Raw genomic sequence first — 14,596 nt, forward strand, 5'->3', positions numbered from 1 at the left:
GCTAGACTAGGATGCTCAAAGCCCCATGGCCTTGAGCACTTACAGGGAGGGGGCATCAACAACCTGTCTGGAAACCTGTTCCAGTGCCTCACCACCCTCACACTAAAGAATTTCTTCCTAATGTCGAGTATAAATCTACCCTTTTTCAGTTTGAAACCATTACCCCCTGTCCTATCACTACAATCCCCTCCCCACCTTTCCTGAGGGCCCCCTTTAAGTACTGGAAGGCCTCCCCAGTGCCTTCTCTTCAATCTTTTCAGAAGATGTCTTCCAAGACCCTATTGCTGTCCTCTGGAGACAAATAGGAGGGATTCCAACACCGTTCTGATTTAGAAAGCATCTAAAAGTCCCCAAAGAATACATATTATTGTCACAAATGCACATTTAACTAGCACTCTCTGTTAGTATGTTGGTTGTATGTTGTATACATCAATCAGTGCATGTCTTCAGCACATCAAAGTACAGTGAAGCCAGAAGGTGTCATTCTACTGTCTTTAATAGGTTAAGCCCACAGCTTCTCCTTTTGCTCTGGCAGTTTCAGTGGAAATGATTCAACAGAAAAGGCATGATGGCTTCCAAAAAAGGAACATTTTCATATTTGGAGTTGGCATGTGTGCCTGCTAGAGACCCCTGATCAGAAAGAAGTGGAAGAGGCCTTTGATGCTCATGAGATGCATCCATAAGTGCTGGGAGAGCTGACCAATGCCATTGTGAGGCACTCTGAATTATCTTTGAAAGTTCATGGTGGATGTTCCTGAGGACTGAAAGGCAGTAAATGTCTCTCCTATCTTCAAAAAGGGCAAGAGGTAGGATGTGTGGAACTACAGGCCTTGCTCCCCGGGAAGGTGGTGGAGCAAGTCTTATTGGAAGCGATTTCCAAAGATGTTTAGGACAAGAAGGTGACTGGGACTAGTCAGCATAGATTTATGAAGGACAAAAAATACTTAACCAGCCTGATATCCTTTTATGATGAGATGATTGGCTTGGTGGATCAGGGGAGAGCAGTGGCTGTTTTTTTAAACTCGATGTTGGCAGTGCTGTCAGCACTGTTTCCGATAACGTTCTCATAGACAAGCTCATGAAGTACAGGCTAGATAAGCATACATCAAGGTGGACTGGAAAAGTGGCTGAACTCCTTGGCTTGAAGTGTTGTGATCAGCAGAACACAGTGCAGTTGGAGGCCAGTCACTAGTGGTGCACCCAAGGGGTTGATAATGATGGCAATACTGCTTAACATCTTAATTAATGACTTGGATGATGGATAGAGTGCATCCTCAGCAAGTTTGCAGACCTCACAAACTCAGGAGAAGTGGTTGATACACCAGAGCAGGCTGGACAAATGGGCAAATAGGAATCTCAAACAAAGAGAAAAGCCAAGTCCTGCATCTGGGAAGGGATAATTACATCCACTGGTACAGGACAGGGGCTGCCTCTCTGGAAAGCAGCTTTGCAGAGAAGGATCTGGAGATTCTGGTGGACAAGTTAAATTTGAGTGAGCAATGTGCACTAGAGACAAAGTTGATTAACAGTATCGCGGGTTGCATTGGGAGAAATATTACCAGCAGGTTGATGGTGTGACCCTTCCCCTCTCTTTAGTACCAGACAGGCCACAGCTGGACCACTGACTGCAGTCCCAGGCTCCCCTGTAGAAGAAGGACATGGACATAATGGAGCAAGTTTAGCGAAGGGTCATGAACATGATGAAGGGCTTGGAGCATGTGAGCTTCATGGCTGCCTGGAGAGGCTATGGAGTCTCCATCCTTGGAAATACTCAAAACCCGACTGAATGCAGTCCTAGGCGAGTTGCTCTTGGTGACTCTGCTTTGAGCAGGGGGGATGGACTAGACAATCTCCAGATGTCCTTTTCAGATGCAGTGGCTCTGTGACTTTCTGACAAATACTTAAGTCCTGATGAAGCACTGGTATGAGGTTTGTGTGTGTATGTGTGTGTGTGTGTGTTTGTGGTTTCAGTGGGAGAGAGTGAGAAAGTATAGTGTGTGTATGGTATGGGAGAAGAGATAAAGCAAGCATGATGCTTTTACTGCTTAAATAACAACTAATTCTTCCAGGGCTTTTCTCCTCTGCTCTGGATAGTGCCAGCAACCACTCAGTTTAATGGCAAATTTCTACTTCTGTCCCACACTTGTGGGTAACTGAGATTAAAAGAACTCTGTGGAAAGCAAAACAGAATAAATCTGTGCAGAATAATTTAACATGCTGAGCAGCTGCTACTTAAAATACAGATCAGAACTTGTTCTTATGGGAGAGTAACCAGTGATGGTTTTCCAGAAGCACAAGCAATATGTTTACTAATCTCTCCTGGCTAGCAGCAGCATGTTTAGCTTCCATAAGCCTGGAGGCCAGTAGTCCTGTGAGAACCTACAGTTGCAGCAGTTCAAGCATAACAATTTTGACTTCGAATGACAGTAATTCCTCAGCTTTTATACAGTCCCAGCTGCACCCTTCAGCTCTACAAGGAATACAAAAGAAGTGACATCATCACTACCTACATAATATTTTTAGCTCGTGCTGGAATCTAATACTGTTAAGAGACTAAAAGAAGAAACCAAGTTCTAAATACTTCAAAATATCAGGCATGTGGCAATCACACCTGCAATGTCCCATTAACTTATGTTGGATTTCCATGACATTTCAGAGGGCATTTGTATATCTGACAGTCGTTTTTTAATGTCTACTGACTATAAAAAGTACAAGCACCAGAAAAAAAAAAATTAAAACGTATTGAAGACAGGATTTTTCAGCTCCTTTTGCCTTTTTCTGGCAGTTTTTAAACCAGCGTCATTTGATTTTATTTAAAATGTTACATATCTGTGGACACAAACATATACAAAATACATCAACATGTATTATATATTCATAAATGCACATACACTCTTCCCCAGCCCCCCAATAACATACCACTCGTATTTCTGAATTAGCACTGGGTGTCGGTGCCCAGGCGCTGGCAGCGGGGGCTGCGGGGTGGCCTCTGTGAGGAGAGGCTGGGGCTGCCCATGCCGGGCACAGCCAGTTCCAACCAACCCACTGCAGAGCATGGCTGAGCCCTCGGCCATAGTGGTGTCACCTGCTGTGACAATGAATTTAAAAAATGGAAGAAAATGCCTGTCAGAGAGAGAAGGAGGGAGCAAAAAGGAGTGAAAAACAGCAGAGGGAACACCAAGGTCAGAGGAGGAGGAGGAGCAGAGCAGATACTGCTGAAGGACTACAGCTCCTGGAGGATCCATGCTGGAGCAGAGGAAAAGGATAAGGAGGAAGGAGTGGCAGAGGGAAACAGCTGTGTAATGGCCAACCCCACCATTCCTCGTGCTGCACATTGCCTTACTGAAGCGACTGAGCGTAACCTGCAGGAATAACAAGGGCGAAGGAGAGGAGTTTGGGGTGAAGTTGAGCAGGGGAATGAGGGGAGGAAAGGTGTTTTCCCCAGATGTTTTAATGTTGAAGGGGTTTTGTTTGGTTTTCTTTCCCAGTACCTGAATCAGTAATTAAATATAGATCTCTTTACTGTCAATGAATTGATTTTCCCCAAGCTGAGTCTGTTTTTCCTGTGACAGTGATTAGTAACTGTCTTCTCTGTCTTTATCTTGACCCACAAGCTTTCTTGCTCCCGTTCTTTCTATTTTCTCCCCCTGTCCTACTGAGGGGGCAGCAGGTGAGTGAGTGGCTGGATGGGATTTTGGCTGCTAGCTGGGGCCAACCCAACACTCATTTTTGTGTTAATACTTATACACACGTATTTTTAAATTTTGGCTAGAAGTTTCATGGAGTTTCTTGGAGTACTTTATTTTGAATCACACACATACTATCCTAAAAAAACAATCCCCACAAACAAATCCTCAAAAATGTTAGTTTTTTTTTTTTTGTGTGTGTGTGTGTGATTGATTTTGTAATGTTTCAAATAGAGAAGTGAGTATGCACTCACCAGACAGACTTCCAAATGGATTTAATTCTAGCTGGTCCAATCCGGTCACCCCATGTTCCTTAGCCCTCCCATTCCTTTTCTCAGCTTCAGTGCAGTTCCCTGCAGTAATGCCTGACCAAGGTTCTAGATATGAAATTTGGGGTGGTTTTTTTTTTTTTTTGGTCTTTCCTAACCTCTTCCTACATGTTTGATTATTATCTTAAGCTGTATTTTTTGATTTTTTTTTTCCTTGTCAGTCGACTGACATTCTCTTTTCTTCTCTACATGCATCTACTCTTCAGTTCCTTCTCTCCAGAAAAATACAATGCAGCAGAGAGAGGTATTGTGAAGGCTGATGATCAGGAGTGTTCATTACTATTTCTTGGATCTATCAATTTTTTTTTGATATCATTGTGAAATAATAATGACAGGTTTTTGTCTGGGTCTGGTCGGAGTACTTCTGTTGGCTGAGAAGCTCCTGGTGCTTTTCTCTCACTGAGAAGTCATGGGATGGTATGTAGTTATTGCCATTTTACTTACAAATGTTTCAAGCTGGATTTTTACACAGTTCCATCTTTTATTCCTGTGTTATAAAGTAGTCCAGGACTGTCGGAAAAGACAGTGAGATAGAGTGAAATATAATGGTAGCAACCACCTGGTGTCCAGCTGTGTAGTCAAATGTCCTTGTAAAGAATGGGGAGTCTATTAAAACAGGTTTAACTTGAAAAGTATTTGTTTGAAGCTATTGGACTGTGAAAAATATTTGGAGGCCTTACCATGTCATCCTTGTGAACATAGTATGTCTTTTGAGTTTCAACCTGGAGTTTCAAGTAGTTCATTAGTGCTGGTCATTAACTGAAAGGAAAATCAGTGAAGACTGAGTTTTAGTGCTAGGAGACTTTGTGTGGGGATCTCATTTCTGTGAACTCCGTGATGAAATCAGGGCTGAACTCATGATACACCTTCAGACACCTAATGTCTGAAGGTGTATCAGTGTGAATCATTTTGGAAACAAAGGCTGTTATATAATACAGCAGCTTAAGTATTGAATGACATACCTGCGTAAAAGAAAATTTCAGTTTATAGTTGTAACCTGCATTTACTGTTTGAGCATTGTCAGGTGCTGTTCAAAGTATAACATTTGACATTCTGAGTGACCTGGGGTTTACCTTTCAAGGCTGTCACATTTCTGGTGAGAACTAACATAAACTCAATTCAAAGGAGAAACAAAATTTTTAAGCAGAACTTCTCTAGATGCTGGAAGAAGCTCTGCACTACGTACAGTCTGGTTTAACTTTGTGAAAGATGATGAAATTCTTTTATAAAGCTGTTAAGGATGACAGAAGTCACTAAGAGCTGAAATGCTAAGAAAGATTATGCTTTTCAAGTCAATATATGTAGTTGATTATAGTATTACACATGTAGGTTGAATTGCTGAATTGTAGTGCATTATGTATGGTATTATGTATGTTTCTGACAGAAAAGGATCTGCATTTTTTCTCTTAATTATTTATACACCTGAATACATAAAAATGAACAAATAATTATATTTATCAATGTTCCTTTATTAGCATGTGCTTTCAGTAATTCAAACAGCTTCATTGACCATCATTTTCTTGCACTTAAGTGGCCTTGTTTAGCAGTAATGGTGTGGCTGGTTGAACAACTATTTTAAAATTTTTAAAATGCTGGTTTTCTCTGGGAGATATAACTGACTCTTCATTTGAAAGGAGTAGCTGACTTTGTATAATCTGCAGGCTTGACAATGAGTCTAATTTCATGGATGTATATTTATTACTTACATATTTTTGTTAAGTTCTGCACAGTATTTAAGTGAATTTAACCTACCTTAGGCTGAGCCCTGGACTGCAAAACCTCATATACATACCAGGGCCGTCAGCAGTCCACATACACTTGTCCTGCATTTTAGTGCTGATTTGCGAGGTTAACTTTTAAGATTAATAATGAGAGTGCTTCATGCAAAGGTGTACACAAGAGAAACGATGCACAGTGAACAACAGATTTTATTGATCCTACAAAGACCAAAACTGTGCTATGTACTTGTGTGCCATCTGCTGCACCTCATCTATATGCTAACTCTAGACATATGTACAAATCACAGCTTTAGAGAATGCTCTATAACATGGTAGCTTAAGGGAGGGCTTGGATTTTCTGCTGGAACTACAGGAAAGGTGCCAGTAAAGATGCATGAAACTGTACAGTGAACCAAGCAGAAAACACAAGCTTTTTGTAGAGGCTATGTAGTCTCAAATTTACCAGACACTGATCTGTATTGGAGCTATGACCATGCCAATATTATTACTATTCTTATTATCAGCTCTGTGGCTAGCTATAAGGTTTGTGCAGAATGAATCTAAATAGAAGATGTAGGTGAAGAATATTTTCTTCCTTGCCTCTGTGTAGCGCGGAAACGTGGTATGATTTACCAAAAAAACCTTATGGCAAAGCTAAGAGAAAAGTCTATAGTTTGGGTCAAGCATTTTAATGATAAGCCTGTATTTTAATTCTGACCCTAGAGAGAAAACTCTCCGTACTGCCTTGCTAATACCCTAAATGTTGCAATCGCCCTGAAAATTAAATTTTGGAAGACACTCTAGGAACTATATTTCTTAGAATACATATTTTCTGAGGTTGATAGACACTTACATAATCTAGTAAATATGCATATATCTAAAAGAACATTCCAAAACAGGGAATGGAAAACATGGAGTAATGAACCCATTCAAACCAGAAAGAAACAAGAAAGGAGTTCTGCTTCCTGATTATGAAAGCTGGTTTAGCTACCATTAATCACTGAAAGGTGTCTACAAACTGCACCATGGCAATGAGATCAATGGTTATTCTCCCAGTTACATTTAGTCACGAAGGAATGGGGTTCTTCCTTGCTCTGTGGCTTGTGTAGTGTAGCCATTTCAAATCCGTTGAAGGCAAATGTACAGTCTGGTAGTATTCCACTAAGGTCGGTAAACTGCTTTGCACTGGTGTGAAAGACTAGCCATGCTGTTGGTAATAAATCTCAGATCCAGAGCATCATCAGGCCAAGGAGAAAGCACGTCTCACCGTGTAGAAGAGGCTTTCCTAGGGCCTGGGCACATCTGTACAGACAAGCTCCTTTAACGCAAACTAGACCAGCTGACACAGCTGCCTCTGGATGTAAGCAAACGTCAGGGGAACTGGAGATTATCAGGGTGCAAGGAAATTGAAATTACATGTCCTACTCCAGCTTCTGTGTTTAAGAAACAATAATTGGACAATTGCCACAACAATCCAAACTTACCCAAAGATACCTTCATGTAGGGATGAGCTCCCTGAACCACTTGCACTCTTAAAGCAGAGTCAGGACACAGAGCAAGGACCTCGACCAGGGTGCACATCTTCAGAAGAGAAAAAGAAGTGGCCAGTTGTTTCTCTTAATCTATATTTAGTTAAAGGTAAATAGATTTTGTCTGGTATTGCTTGGTATAATGTAATGCTCATAATGTAGGAGACATTAACATGATTTTTAGCCTGATCTTTTGGGCAAACAAGATCTTTGTGATCTTTGCTGTTTGTTTGGTCTTTCTTCTGCCTGTATATTGCTACCTTTCCTAAAAGGTTTTGAACAAATAGCCAATCTCAGCCAAACATACAGAGATCTAGGGCATATTGGCTTTCTACAAGCATGGTGAAAATGAGACACTGGCTAGAAGACAGAGAAGGGAGAACTGAAAATCCCTGACAGAAAGGCTGCAACATGACTGTCCCATTCAAGTCATCCCAGCAAGTACTCCCCCCTCTTCAGCCAGCCACACGAAAGCTCACTGGCCGGTCAGCATGTGTGTATGCCGGCATCACCTCTCACCTAGCTGCAAGACCAGGTGCATTCAGGGAAGAGAACTGCCACTGGAGTATTGAGGGAATGTGAGTAAGAGGGAATAAGAAATACTGAAGAAGTGATGTGAAGTAACTGAGGATGCAGATGGCAGAACTCTTGTGGTGGCATAGGGTATAGGACAGAAATCCATAGGAAAACAGGCTTCGTTAATCCCATGTTTACAGAACAAGATGTTTTCTATTTGATGAATCATCTCCCTAATCAATAAGCATTTCATTCTATTACAAATTGAACACAATAGAGAAGTCATCTGGGTAACGCTATTAAGAAGCTGATTTCTAGAGGTGAAGGTTGTCTCTCTGTGTTTAAGCATTATTTATGTCTTATTTTTTCTGCTGGTAAATTTTTTCTGAATTGTATTTAGGAAAAACATTTAAAACCAAAACCACAGTCCTTGTGATATCTCAGATGTACCATAAACTATTATTTGGAACTGTAAACAAGCTGTTTTTAACATCTGCGTGTTTTACACATTTTCGATATTAATGGGAAGAACAACCTGCAGCTGAACAAAAATCTGAAAAGTCACAAGTGATCTTTACAACTTGGCAAGGCTAGGCTTCTGGAGAGAAGACAGTTTGCTTGAGCAAAACTAGCGGAAACTTCTTAAGTTACTGTTTCCGCTGATACACTTTAATAGTTCTGATTCTGATAAATGCTCAGGCCTACATTATTTGAGAGAAAATAAGAATTCTTCTTTCAAACACTTAGAAAAATGAGACTCTCTTGCTTGTAGCCCTTAGGAGTGGAGAACTGCTCCGATTCCAGGCAGAGCTTTATTTTGGAACTCTTCAAAGTGAATGGAAAGCAGACCACACAGTGTATAATCACTGCTTATGAGTTTCCTCTGTGGGTTATTAAGATTAAAATGATTAGGTTACTGACTGTGTGCTAGGAACAATTGTTCATTTAACTATGCATGAATTGTTTTAAAGGTATGAATAGGTTTTGTTGCTGAATCAAACATTTTGCAGAAAAATGTCACTGGAAAGACACCCTGGTGTGGTGTAATGGGATAATAATTTCAGTAATAGAAATATGAACTCTGTTATATACAATATAAAAGCTTGTTACCCTGTAGAGTCCACAGAAAGTGAGGCTGCCACAATTTCCTTGAATATTGTTGCCATTTTATTGATGGAGAAACACTGTAGCTAGAGGTAGGTACTAAATCATCCTGTTAGCTCTGCCCTATTATCTTGTACACTTCATGCTGGAGCTGAAAATAACTTGAAATATAAATTTATACAGTAGTATTAAAAAACTTCAAACTCAATGTGTTTCTTCAAGGATGAACTAACTGTTCATATGTATTTTATATTTAACAGTCTGCAAAATATATATTAAAAAGACAAAAGTGTGGTGTAGACCATTTATAGTTCCTGTATTTGAAATGAAAGTTCTTAGAACAGCTGAAAAAGGCTCTGTTAAATGCACTGCATTTTATGATATGATTTTTTGCAAGCTGTATTGATCAAAACTATTCTGGCAGGAGAAATGGAACAACAGAGTAATAGCCAAGCTCCTTCATGCAACCAAGTAATAGCATGGAGTAGTAAATGGAAAGCAAGGCAAAGAGGACCAGAGAGATCACATAAAATATGGTATTGCAGAATATTAAATCTACTGCAGATAACCAGTGGCATATGAACGAAATTAAAATAGACAGTCTGAAGCTGCAAGCTGGGAAACATAAATTTGTATCTCGCTAATGTTTCCCTAATGGATAGCTCCAATGCATGATGGGAATTTATTTTTAAATAATATTATTTCACTGCTAAGTGACCTTCCTGTCCAGGTCAATTTACATTAGCTCTTGTTTCACACAGGTTTAGTGCCGGACCCTCTTGTTTAAGAAAAACATTTATAAGTGTCATGTTTAAGAGTATGGGTGTGACGTGGCCTGTCAGAGCCTTCTCAGGGACTTTCAGTGAGGCAGTTTCACAAGCCATGTGTTAGAGTCAATGTTTGCCTGTCAGAGCCCTCCCAGGGACTTCCACTGAAAGATTTTCACAAAGTTGCAAACATAGGTAATTTATTAAGGTGACAGATGTAACAAGTACAGAATTGCTGCTGATAAATACACTTATTTCAAGAGTGTAAATATACTACAATAATGCTGGCCAAGTTTTCCTGGGTATTATTTGCCAGTGGCAAAAGTTTCACTCCAGGCATCACAGCCTTCAAAGTTTTGTGCTGAAACATATTTTCTGCTTGGTTCCTCACTCTTTAGCCAAAACAGAGCCATCTTGCCACTGCAATGCTCCTTCTTTCAGCTTTTATCTCCCCTCACAAAGTTTGTAGAATGAATAAGTGGATACCAGCATTCTTAACCTTTTACAGTTTTTTGCCAGATGAGCAAGTTGCTCAGTTCTTGTCTTTGCTCTTTCCAGGGCATGATAAACAGGTTGCTTTACCTTGCTTAAGTCAAATCTTACAAGCCTAGCATTTTCCACAATAAGACTATGGCACGTCATTGCAGTGTGTTACTGAACAAAATATTAATACTGCTTCATCCTGGTTGTTATGGTTAGTGCTTGAAAACCTGTTATATCTGACATTTTAACATGTAATAAGGCAGTCTGTACAGTCATGCTATGTTTGTACTAGTAAATTAAACAATGTTAGGCAACATTTGTTCTACTGGTATTTGGTTGTCTACATTGTTGAATTATTAGTACAATCTTTTATTTTTTTTTTTTCAGTTTTGGCCTAGGCAAACTACCTGCCTCCTAAATAATTCTTGGGTACAGTTTGGGAGTTATTACAGTACAATGACTATTCCCAGTAGTAACTTTGGATATTGTCAGTATGTTCTGCATAGACAGACTGTTTAACAGTGTGAGTGCCAGCCTTTCTGGGTTAGCTGGCTTCAGTGCTAGAGAAGGGTCAGAAGCATATTTAATTTATTAGTGTTGAAATTGTTTCACAGTCTGGTAGTGCATCACAGCTGTAACAATTAGTAGCTCTAGAGCTGGTGAAAGAAACAGCTTCCAAGAAAGCTTTTGAGCTGTAAATGGCCATGTCAGCAGATGCTATTCTTTTAGGCCAGACGTAAACCAAATTATTCAGAAATGGCTTAATTTTGATTTTCACTTTGCTTTGCAATAATCTAGAATATCTCCTCAAAGTATGTAGGCAGCTGCTGTATGTCTCCTTCTTGCCATTAGTTAAGTTATTGGGAGATAGCTTTTAGCTCATAGACTTCATCTCAGAGCTCCTAGATCCACATCATGAAGCACAGCTTAGTCAGGCTCTACTTGGCTTCTACAACCATAATTTACTCATGCTCCACCATGGCCTGATTACATCATAGTTATTGTTCTGTGGACATGAGGCACAGATAATGATGCCATGGACACGCTATGCAGACATTTCAGAATTTTGGTTTGTGCTAAATTCTAGGTGGATGAATATGAAGATAAAAAAATATATACATATTTAAAATAGGGTGACAGCAGTCCCAAAGGATGGCAGGAATAAGATTTCCCACCTTAGGAAGAGTGTGATAGTGGCCTCTGGTGGGGCTTAGATAAGGGAAGGCTCCAACATCCTTGTGAATCCTCTGGTACTCTCCTGTTACATCAGTGCCAGAACATGTATTCTGGGAGAGGGATTGAAGCTTCCTTCTGGTGTGGACTCTGGCTGGAGGACTGAGGGAGACCAATACTGGGACACCATAGCAAGGCTGGGGAAAGTATGACTCAAGCCTACACTGATAAGTCCATGCTTGAGCTCTCTTCTCTGTCTCCTACTCACATATACAGCTTCTGCTTTTCTCCTTCCTTTTCTTTGCTATTATGGAGTCTAGTAGTTTTAGGAGGTGACCATCAAAAATCTCAATAAAGAATATTCAATAAAGGAAAAAGACAGAAGACGTGAGTTTGTGTCTGGGGGAATTTTTAGCCTAGATGTATATCCTTTTTCATATGGCCCCTGTATCTCGCTGTGAAATTGCTATTAAATAAAGCAATGGTTTCTTTCCCCATTAAACAAGAACAAATGGGAAAATATTTTCACAAGAGTGACCTACTGATTACCAATCTGAAATGTAGGTTCCAAGTTCATTTTCCAGATTTATTATTTTCTGCCAAAATTGATTTGGACAAAAAACATAGTAATCACCTAATATGTGGTTAGCAATTTTCCATCTCATTACACAACCCTTGTATCTTATTATCCGTTTAAATGAATACCTGTTAAATGAACAGACCTGTACAATGCAAACAATTTTTCGATCCATCAAGCCAAAACAAATAAAGGACTCCAATAAAGTCTTTACAACAGTATACCACACCATTGATTGCAATAGAAATGGGATTTATCAGTGTCGTACATCAGCTAAATGCATATGAAGCTTTGTAACAGAATCAAAATTACTTTTTGGGTTGTCACAGGATTGTACTATAACCCTTGTCTTTAAGATTCCAAGGAACTCTGAGGAGACGTTCTGCATCATCCAGATAAGATCTTTGAATGTTTGTCCCTATAGTGCTCATAAAAAGTGGCGCTATTAATGATGGCTGCAACCAAACTTGATAGCAAATGTGCAACAATCTATCCTACTGACTTCTGTCACCACATCTGTCCTGATTTCCACTACTGTGAATATGCAGGCCTGAATCTCTTTAAAACAAAGAGATAACCACCACAAGCTGCAGTAAACCTGAAGATTGCCATGGATTAGATTTATCTATTAATTCAAACTGTGATTTAGACACAAGTTCTCAGAGGTGGAAGGAAACATGTTCACTCCTGTTTTTTTTCATGGCAAAATCCAGATCCAAAGAGGCACACTATAGGAAATTTTTTAATAGAATTAATTAGGAAACTTACTGACAGAATGAGAAGAAAGAAGGAAAACACTGGCTGATCATTTCAGAAACATTTTAAAGCAATTTGTTTTTAACAAGGATTGGGAGAGGGAAGAGAAGGAATATGGATTTTTAGTAGGAATCAAGAGAAAGGGAAATAACATTAGAATGAAATGGTAAGGCAAACCCTCAGAAAAGAGTATTTTAGAACGACTGAAACAGAGTGAGCTTGTTTACTTGTCAATGTTACTCGTCAAGCAGAGTTTGTAAAGTTAACCTTACTTTTTCCAGAGATGTGCTTGAATGTAGTTGATCATTTCTGGGTTGTATTGAGTGACCTGGCATGGACCCTCCAAGTCCAGTCCTTTCTGTCTGTAGAAGTATTTAAGGATGTTCCTGCACAGATACATGACTCCAGTCACATAGCTCACTCACAGCACTTACTGCTTTAGCTGCCAAAAATACTTTAGACCTGTTACTTCACTTCCACAGCTGGGTGTAGCTGAAAGGCAGTTTAATAAGCTATCCCATTGCACTGCTGCACATCTGCTAGCAGCTCTGTCCCAGTCAGATCCTCTAGCTCTTTGAAAACGCTTCTGCTTCGGAAAGAACAGCTTTACAATTGTGAGACTGAGCTGCAACCTGTAGTTTCTGAACACTTACTCTTTGCTTTTATCCAGCAGAGTAGGACATCATATAAACACCTTTATCAACCAAGATGTGGCAATAACTTGTCTCATTTGAATGGTAGCTGGCACGTTGGTTCACTTTAGCTGTGTTACTCTTGGCTGAAACAGACATCTCACCTCTCAGAAAGACTCAAAGTTTACATACTGTCCATTTCCTTGACTTACTGCCTTTTACTCACACTCCAGCTCTAAATTATATGCAGTTTTTGCATTGTGAATGTTGGAATGCTGAGCTTCAAGCATAAGATCAGTGAGGAAGTAATAAGACCATGACCTAAAAATAGTTGGATTTCATTCTCAAATCTTCTTAGCAGCAAAATAACTCTGCCAGAGTTTTTTCCTGGAAGAAGAATCATACAGACCTCATTCTGTGTCGCTGATATTGCATATGAAGTGTGTAGATACTCTAGGGATAGAAATGCAATGGTGTCTCTGTTTAGACAAATACCCATTTTTGACATATATTTTTTTCTCATTTAAGGGCCAGCTCCTTCTAGGTTGTGTGTGAGTTCTGACAGCAGCAATATCGACACTTCTCTGTCTCAATAAAAACTACTACATTTAAGTTATGAGGAATGAAAGATAAATGGCATATCCTGCGTATGCAGAAACAAACTAGGGAGAAAGAACGACGTACAAAGATCTCAGTAGAAGTTGAGTTGCACTCAAAACAGCTGCAGCTTTTTAAAGGATCATCACCTTGAACTGTTCTAGACAATGATCTGTATTTGCTACCCATGGAATTTCTATCCTTATCTGAATTACTGGCAATTTTATGTGTAGGTTAGACTTTTGTATTATGATGACACTGACACTGTGTGTGTGTTTGTGGTTAGCTTCTGATGGCCCCTATCTCTAATAAAATCTGCTCTCTTCAGGGTGATTACATATTCTCTATGCCATGAATGTCCAAAAGAGAATTTTAGTTCAGAAGCAAATCCCAGTTGAAACAGAGGTGGCAGAGTTTTCCCTTATGCTATTTCTCGTTGTGATCGTAGTGTAGCAGATACAAAACCAGGAAATCTTACCATTTCCCAATAATCAAACAAAACAAGTGAGAACATAGTCAATAGGTGGAAAATGCAGACTCATGTGTTGGCTGCAATAAGTCCTTAACCGAATATACAGGCTAGTGTAGTTCAAACTGAAAAGCCCAAGGACATTCATCTCATAACAGACAATTATTAATAATAATCGGTTCTTTTTGTGATATGTGGGCATCTTAGATTCATGGTCCACTTCAAGTTCCCAGCTAGGACTAGATGTTGGCTCTCTGTCA

The sequence above is a fragment of the Leptosomus discolor genome, chromosome 1, assembly GCF_034619465.1.
Source record: "Leptosomus discolor isolate bLepDis1 chromosome 1, bLepDis1.hap2, whole genome shotgun sequence".
Classification (NCBI taxonomy): domain Eukaryota; kingdom Metazoa; phylum Chordata; class Aves; order Leptosomiformes; family Leptosomidae; genus Leptosomus; species Leptosomus discolor.